General features: G+C 42.0%; 1 long non-coding RNA gene across 1 annotated transcript; it reads left to right on the plus strand.

Annotated features, from left to right (window-relative positions):
• Positions 1-1743: 1743 nt before the first annotated feature.
• On the plus strand, positions 1744-2928 carry LOC306919491. The gene is made up of 4 exons (XR_013789556.1): positions 1744-1784; positions 1884-2143; positions 2219-2384; positions 2548-2928. It is a non-coding gene; the product is annotated as an uncharacterized lncRNA (long non-coding RNA).
• Positions 2929-8582: the final 5654 nt, after the last annotated feature.

Genomic DNA, 8582 nt, shown 5'->3' on the forward strand with positions numbered 1-8582 from the left:
TGCATATGATTGGTACCACAACATTCCATGCAATCCAAAAGGCATATCTACACCCTGCCATTGAGGCACTGTACCAGCAACAGCGGAATGAACTCCTGGCACGAGTCTTCCAGAAGCAGGCACCAGAGGATGATGATATGTGGCCCCAACAACTGCCCCAACTCTTGTGTGATGCCAGATGTGACTCACCTGGATTCAGTGCAAAATACTGCCATTACTCCTTCATGTTGGTAATTTTTAGGTTTTTAAATGTTGTGTTCACAGCAGGATCGTCGAGTGTAGTAGCATGCTGTTATTGAAATAACTTCCGGTTCTGCTGCGTTTTGTTTCTTGCTCCTCCTTCCAGGTCACAGAAGCATCCAGCTCCGTTATGATGGAACCAAAGGGCTTCAAGCGTGGAATGACAGGTCCTCATTATGCTTTATTGCTGTTATGTTGCCTTGTTTGTTTCATTTTGATAATTGTACAGCACCTTGTAACTATGTTTTGAAAGGCACTTCATAAATAAAATTTCCATACTTGCAGTGCTGCTTGGTATGGGGCTAGATGTGGAGGTGATAGCCACAGACCGCTCTCCCTCAATCAGGAAGATGATGAGGATTGAACACCCCGAGATCAAACACGAGTTTGATATATGGCATACTGCTAAAGGTTAGCTTTATTTATGGCGGGTATTGGTTGTGTAGAACGGTGAGAAAATAATGTCTCTGGTTCAAAGCTGTTTATATACTAAGCTCATATTATGCTTATATACTGTGATGCAATACAGTGCACTGTGTGTGTGTGTGTTGTTTTTGCAGGTTTCCTAAAAAAGTTGAAATCCAGAAGCCAGAAAAAATGCATGGAGCTATTGCGCGGTTGGACAATGTGAGTGTTTCGTCAAAGTAGACACATTTCAAACATGCCATTTGTTCGGGATGTCTAATCACTTTTTCTTGATGTATGTTCTTCAAAGGTCCATTTATAACCACATGTGGTTTTCCTGTGGAACCTGTGAGGGTGACACAGAGGTGAGGGATCTGTGCATCTATAATATTCTGGATTGTTCTCAGACAGTTGCAATTTCTTTCCATTGTGCCAGTCATCACCAAGCAGTGTAACTGATATTCACACTACTGTAGCTACTGCAGCAGCGCTGGCTGTCCGTCCTTCACCATGTGTGTGATGAGCACACGTGGACAGAGGATGGCAACACGTACCGGTGCTGTCATCTTCCAATCAGTGCAGATCAGCGGCGGAAGACGAAGTGGCTGAAGAGTGACTCTGCATCCTTCAGGACGCTGGCCTCACTGGTACAGGACGGTAGGCTTCTGAAGGACCTTGGTCAAATGGGGCTCTTCATGCATACTGGTAAGTTCCAATTTTCAAATGATACATACTGTTTTACAGTAGGGGCTATATCTTGCGCAACACCTTATCTCTAAACTAATTTGCCATATTTTACTATTTAAAAAAACCTTTTAAAATAGTTCAAATAGCCGATCTACAAGCTCACAATGTCTGGATGTAGATGGCTAGTTGAACTATTGTAAAAGGTTTTTTTTAAATAGTAAAAATGGAAAATTAGTTTAGGGATAAGGGTGGCGCAAGATGGAGCCCTAGATGTTTATGTGCTTTCATGCTGCAACACACAGGTGAACTGGAGGTGTTCCACAGTGCTCTTCTGAAGTACATGCCTAAGCGCCAACACTTCTCCTATATGGGGATGCAGGAGAGATCTCATCTTGCCATTATGGACCACAATGAAAATATTGTAAAGAGGAGGCAAGCCACTACTACTACAGGTGTGTTTTGGGAGCAGATATATCAAATTTTATTTGTTACACTTGCAGCATAATTTCAATGGTGAGTCCTTCTCAAAACTTTTTTCTCCTTCATTTTAGGTGCACTGCGTCACAAGAGGGTCGCTTGCAGGCGCTCAGGCAAATGGGTCATAAAAAAGATTTACAAGCCTCGCACCACCAACTTCAGACACCGGCTCATGGACATGGTGTATGAGCGCCGTCAGGACCCAGATGTGCAGTACAAAGCCCCGACATCCTCACTTGATCAGCCTCAACCAGATCTTCCACCCAACATTGCTCCGACACCTGCACCTCCACTGCAGGAATTACTGGCCAGGCATATGAGTCGGCTCTAACAGGTAAGTCCTACATGATGAGAAACCAAAAGTCTTCTCCTTGATTGTGACAGTGACACCTCTCCTCTCCTGATGCAGTTGCTGCCGGGGACCATGCAGATGACTCAACGTTGATGGGCTTCTTCAGTGACGGCAAGACTGTACAGTGGTGTCATGACAACCTCAAACTCAACGAAGGACACTCAAGGAGCTGATTATGGACCACAGGAGGCTGGGAATCTACTGTGTTGCAGCAGTGGAGACGGTCAGCAATTTCAAGTTCCTTGTCGCGCTGCTTCATTCCATTGTCATTACTTGAACCCTGCAGTGTTGTGTGTGTGTGTATATACATTTGATCTGCTTATATTGAGAACATAACTTTTGACACATCTGACCATTTTCTTGTCTTCTATGTCTCTCATTTGCAGGAAATGGAAAATGGCAGTTTTGTTCAACACTCAAAGTTCAAGTACACATCACGAGGACCTCCAAATGGTCCACAAACTGCATGTGCTGAAAAAGGCAGAACACTTTCCATGATCCATCAAGCTGGGTGTTGAGTCTTGCTGCTGCATGGCTATGTGGCACATCAAACAGGAATTATCACTTCTATCTTCCTGTATTTTGTAAATGCAAATCATTTCACACATTTTCACTCCTCTAAACTTGTGATGTGACAATAACTGGACCAGATATCATATTTATATATTTGGAGTACAAGGAAAGTGTGTTGGATACCCATATACTGTTTTGGCAGAACATGTCTGTGTGCATTCATGCTTATTCTACAGCTTACTCAATGCAATTTGAGAAACCACAACGCATACAATGTTACTATTATTTCTAGGTGTGCCTATTGAATCAAGCAGCAATGCAAACTTTTTACCTCTATCTCATTACTTATGTATTTGTCAATCAAGGTGTGCCTATTGAATCAGCAACAATGCATCATGTTCGTCCTTCGCAAGCGAAGATGGCCAATTGACTTCACGTCTTGTGGGTGCGAAGATGGCTGATGAGGCCGGTCCGTGGAATGTCCCATTGCTGTGAGGGCATGTGATGTCTGGGGGGTGTCTAGCAGAGCGCCAGTTGGAGCACTGTTGGGCATCGGCCTCCCAGGTCTCAGGATCCAGACCGCAGCTCTTGAGGCTGGCCTTCATTGCTTGTTTATTTTTAGTGAATGGTTGCCATGGAGAATTTTGCATACTGTAATTGTAATGCCCTGGTTTTAGAGTACATTCTTGTATGTGCCGATGTTGAAGTAAAAAGAAAAAAAACTACTGCATCACTGTGTCCTTTTCCCATTGTTAGCATATACCAAGCTATGTCATGTACGATGCAATTGTTATTTGTCAGCCCGTGAAGTTGATAATGGTGATACATCATACATATTGACCTCAGACTAGTAGACTTGAATGCTTAGAAAGCATTCTAAGCTCTCTGCTTATGTTTTTTACTCTTCACATGTTCTTGGGTAGTTTTCACTGTTATCTGACTAATGGACAGTAATATTTCTTTATCAGACATTGTCAAATAAATCCTGGGCCAAATGAGACTATCAGACCATTTCTAATGATGTTCAAAAGGACCCTTCACTTTACACTACAGTGTCAGTGCCACAGCTGAAATGCTATCAAATGGTTATGAAACAGTTTAATTACTGGTCAAGTAATAAATACAGTATCCTACTTATTACAATATTGCACCCAAAATGTGAAGTTCGGTGTTATTATAGGCAAACATTCAATGAATATTGCAACCAAAATGTGAAGCTCAATTTTATTGACAAAAGTATAGAAAAGTATATTGCAACTGTTATAGTTCTCCAAAAGCTGCACGGACTTCCTGGAAACCACGGTACTGTCCCGTTGGAGAGGGAAATTTGGACCGGATGGCCTTTATGACACAAGCCGGTAAGACGATACGGTTTTCAGCACCAAATTTCTCGCCTTGTAAAGTCCACTCCAAAAAGTGCCTGTAGGCTACCAAGCGATATTGACTGAAAGATATAATTGACAATAAAACAGAAGTGATTAGATACAACTAATGTTAGACACAGACTGGAATATTCCACTAATATGACGGCTCGAAAATAATACATAGCAGTTGAATAGAAATTACTCTTTCAATGCTTACAGTAAATTTACACACTGTCCTAAAGTCTTATTGACATGTAAAACGAGAACAGTGGTTCCCAAGGTGGGGTGTTGATTTTACAATATAAATTGGGGTTTCCAGAGATAGAAATGCCATTAAAATGGGGGTCCGTAGACTAATGCATGTCAAACTGGGGGTCCTTGACATGAAAAAGTTTGGGAACCACTGGTCTAGAAGAAGGAATGCAGGCCACCACTAGTCAAACAAACAATAACACAATTTGTAGCTCCAGAAATCCAAGAATAAAGATAGATTGATGCCATATTGTTGTGTTGCTCAAGTAGGATAGGCCAGGTTTATTATTGTATTTAGAAAACAGGCTAATGCACTCAGATCAGGACTCGTGTTGCCTCCTAGCCCTGGTCCAGTGCGTTAGACACTCGACCAGGGCTAGTTGGCTCCATCATGTACCTTCAGCTGGTTTAGCAATACCCAAAGCAAAAAGACAACGTAAGAAGTTGAAGAGCGGCTACAATGCTACATTTCTATTTTCTAGCAATAAACTTACTCGTGAGTCAACAGTCCATCCAAACCCGCTGGTTCGGGTTGTTCCGCCCAGTTCTTTTTGGGAATCCTGAAATATGTTTCCAGGACATGTCTGTCTATGTGCGGTCCAAAACTGTTATGGATAGTGACACATATCGGCTGCCCTGGTGCCCCCCCCCCCTGGCATCTCGCTCATCCAACAGTTCATCTAACAGGAATTGTGCACGGGGGTATTCATGACAACACAGCGAGTCTCTTTCAGTCAGGGCTCCACACTCATTTTTTCACAGGTAGCACTGGTGCCACCTACCTTTTCATTTGGTAGCACCACCAGAAATTAGGTAGCACCATCTTTTTCTTTGTATAGCGTGGTATTAATACATGACCTTTAAGACCTTATCATGCTGATAGTTAATTGTTAATTTCCATACCATAGTTTTGCCTTGATGTAAAGACTGACAATGACACAAACTTGATATTTGCAAACTTGATATTTGCAAAATATTTTAATCTGAACTGTAGGTTTCTCTGCAAGAGCAGCAGTTTGACAACATAGGTCATCTTCTTATAAAAAAATAAAAGCAAAACATAACAACAGTAGGCCTATGTTGTTTTTAGATCATATCATGACAATGTATTTAACTGCCTTCTCTTTTTAAAACTTTTTACTGCTGCACAGCACAGACATTAACTTAACAACAACAAGGTGCATTCAACATAACAACAGTAGGCCTATGTTGTTTTTAGATCATATCATGACAATGTATTTAACGGGAGTTCCTCTTTCGCGATGTTGTACGCAGTGTTAAACTTGATCATCATTTCAGCATGATCCGATGAGCGATTTCTCTCCTCTACACGACTAAATGAGGAGGGTAGAGGCTGGGCGCTTCTGGTGATACAGCGATCCCTGCACGTCTTGTGCCTTTGGCTATCGTTGTGCAATTTTAATGACTGAACCTTAAACTGTTTCGAACCATTAACAAATTGTGTTCTGCCTGCAATGGACGGGCCACATTGCTTGCAATGAACACACACCATGACTTGTGCCTCGTATCGCAACCACGGGAACTGTGCCAGCCATTGTTGCTGAAAAGAGTACTTTTTTTTCTTTCCCCCCTCCTCAGTCTCTTTGGCCAACCTGTCACTGTCCTCTTCACTCTCAGAATATGAGATTATCGCCGGTTCCACAACTTCCTCTCCACCTTCTTGGTCTCCTAACCCATCTCCAGCACTAGCAGCCTCATTTGTCTCCTCTGACACATTTCTTTTCTTGAAAAAATCAACTATTGAGCCGCGTTTCATGTCTGCATCTTTGTATGTTTTCTTTTTCGGAGTTCAGTGAGCGCGCCGCTTGTACGCTTGTACTTCATCACGTGACTCACATGCGCAGGCACGTGACGTCACTCACATGCATGCAAGCTACTAGCTAGGCACTAGCAGGCAGGCAGAGCGGGAGAGACCGAGAGAGAGAGAGAGGGGATTCGATTGAGCCAAAATAAAGTAATACTTTATTATCGCACTACTAACATAGCCGCCCGGCGCCCGTGCCTCAGTGTTGAGACGGGGTAAAAAAAAAAAAAAAAAAAAACGGATCGTTTTTTTTTTTTTTTTCTCTCGCCTTTCCAAGTATCACCGGTGCGACCTCGTTAAATTTTAAGTATCACCCTTAATAAATTAAGTCGCATATGCGACCTAATAGGTCGCACGGTGGAGCCCTGCTTTCAGTGTCCATGGGCACGCAGTTGGTGCACAGGCACCAGGAATCATTCCCGACGCGCTGCTCCTCCACGTCCGTCCCAGCAACTACTGCTGCCTGCCTGGCTGCAGCAGCAGCTGCCTCCTCCTCGTCTCTGCGCTGGAGTTGTTCCTCTGTGTATACTGGTTCAAATAAATAACCCTGCTGCACTTCTGATTCCACAATCACTTGGAAATAGTCCTCTTCGTCCATGGAGCGCTCACTCTCTGGTGTTCCTGCAGACGCCATGATGTAAACAATGCGAGGAATGCAGCGGTGCGGTGGGGGTGGAGTCATCAAAGGTTGTAGGAGGTAGAGACCAGCCCCAAAACACAGTCGTCACGGAAGGGACACCCCAGTGTCCGTGACGACTGTGTTTTGGGGCTGGTCTCTGACGAGACAACCCGTAGTCCGGAAGGAACACGGAAGAGTGTCTCTGACGTCAAAGCCACTTCGATAATATCAAATATCTAAAACCAGAGATTACACAAAAAATAACGCCAGGAAAGGGTTCTAAATCTTATAAAGGTCATTGATATATATTTTTTTGCTAAAAGGGTGAAGTGTCCCTTTAACCAGTGGTTCCATCGGATAGGGGCATGCTTGCCAAAATAAGCTGATCTACAAGTCTAACGCGGTGCACAACAGACACGCTGTTATCTTGTAGATCTGTCCATTTGAAACATGTTAGTAACGTGTTCCGATAGCGACCATAAAACATCATGACGTTAGATTAAACAGGCGTGTATGTTCTACGCGAGGCAGAACCTACAAGGTGGAAACGCTTGGTAAAGAGGGAGTCCGCTGACTGTCAGGTTCATGAGCTATACCTTTTTTATATTCGAATTTTCACTTGAGTGATAAAGCGCCACCCTTTGGCCAATGGTTGTGGGCCTCACCGTTTAAAGTAGCATAGCCCTCTACCATATTGCCAAGTTTTGCAAAAAACGACTGCACAGTTAAGCCAGAACTGCAAGTTTTGGCAGCCTCAGCCGATCTGCGTTGCTGTACGAACAATAAGGGATCTTTGCCCCATCGGACTTGACCCCAAATAATTATAACAATAATAACAAATAATAATAATGGATGCAATTACAATAATAATAATAATAATAATATTAATACCTTGAGTATAGGTAGTACAGGTTAAAGAAAAAAATTAAATAAAAATGAGAGAAACTGTAGCAGTTGTAGGCAGTTTGCAGAATATGAAAGAACCTTCATTCCAACGGACGCAAAATAGTTATTTATTTAGTCACAAGCTCTTGTTAGTACTTTTACCATTGGTTCAATATTTATAAAACACAGACACATTTAACCACTTTCACTTTCCAAATCCTGAAAAAAAAGAAAACAGAAAGAAACAAAATACTGAAGAAACAAATCTAATGTGCAGGAAAATGTGTTAACCTAGCATCACACTTGGTTTATGAATCTACACGCTGACAATGAACATGCTAGTATGTGTGGGATACACCCACAACAAATGTGACAAATCTCTGCCAATGCCAAACCTTCTGTTGCCATTGAATTGTTTTGAGTTTCCAAACGTATAAAGGTATAACGTCTGAAACATCCAACGGTATAATTAAACAGTGTTACCATAGAGAAATAATCTACCAAAGACAAAAACTTTCTCTGCCATGTTTATATAGGTTTTACATACAAAAAGATAACAAGAAACTAAATTGTGGTGGTCTTTAAATTCGGATGGTGACAAATAATAACAATAAACTAAAAATAATTGGGCCAAACAAATTAGAAGAAAAAAAAGGGAGAGTAACACTTTGAGTTTTTCTTATTTCTAATGATTTGTCCGGACCAACATTTTTTGTCATTGTCATGATTTGTCACAATCTGAGTTGGCTTTTTCCGAGGCTTAAAAGGTCTTTAAATAAATATCTTTTGATATGTCTATGGGGAAATTAATCGGAACTTCTCTTCTGGTGCCCTCTTCGTTCTGAAAGGGGCGGGACTTTGACACTATTGTCAGATTATGTGATTCCACTGCTTTAGTATCTATCATCTGTCATCCTGGAATAGAATGAATGATGTTATATCATGTGTCAACTCAAATGGGTT

The sequence above is a fragment of the Electrona antarctica genome (assembly GCF_951216825.1).
Source record: "Electrona antarctica genome assembly, contig: scaffold_25, whole genome shotgun sequence".
Lineage (NCBI taxonomy): Eukaryota > Metazoa > Chordata > Actinopteri > Myctophiformes > Myctophidae > Electrona > Electrona antarctica.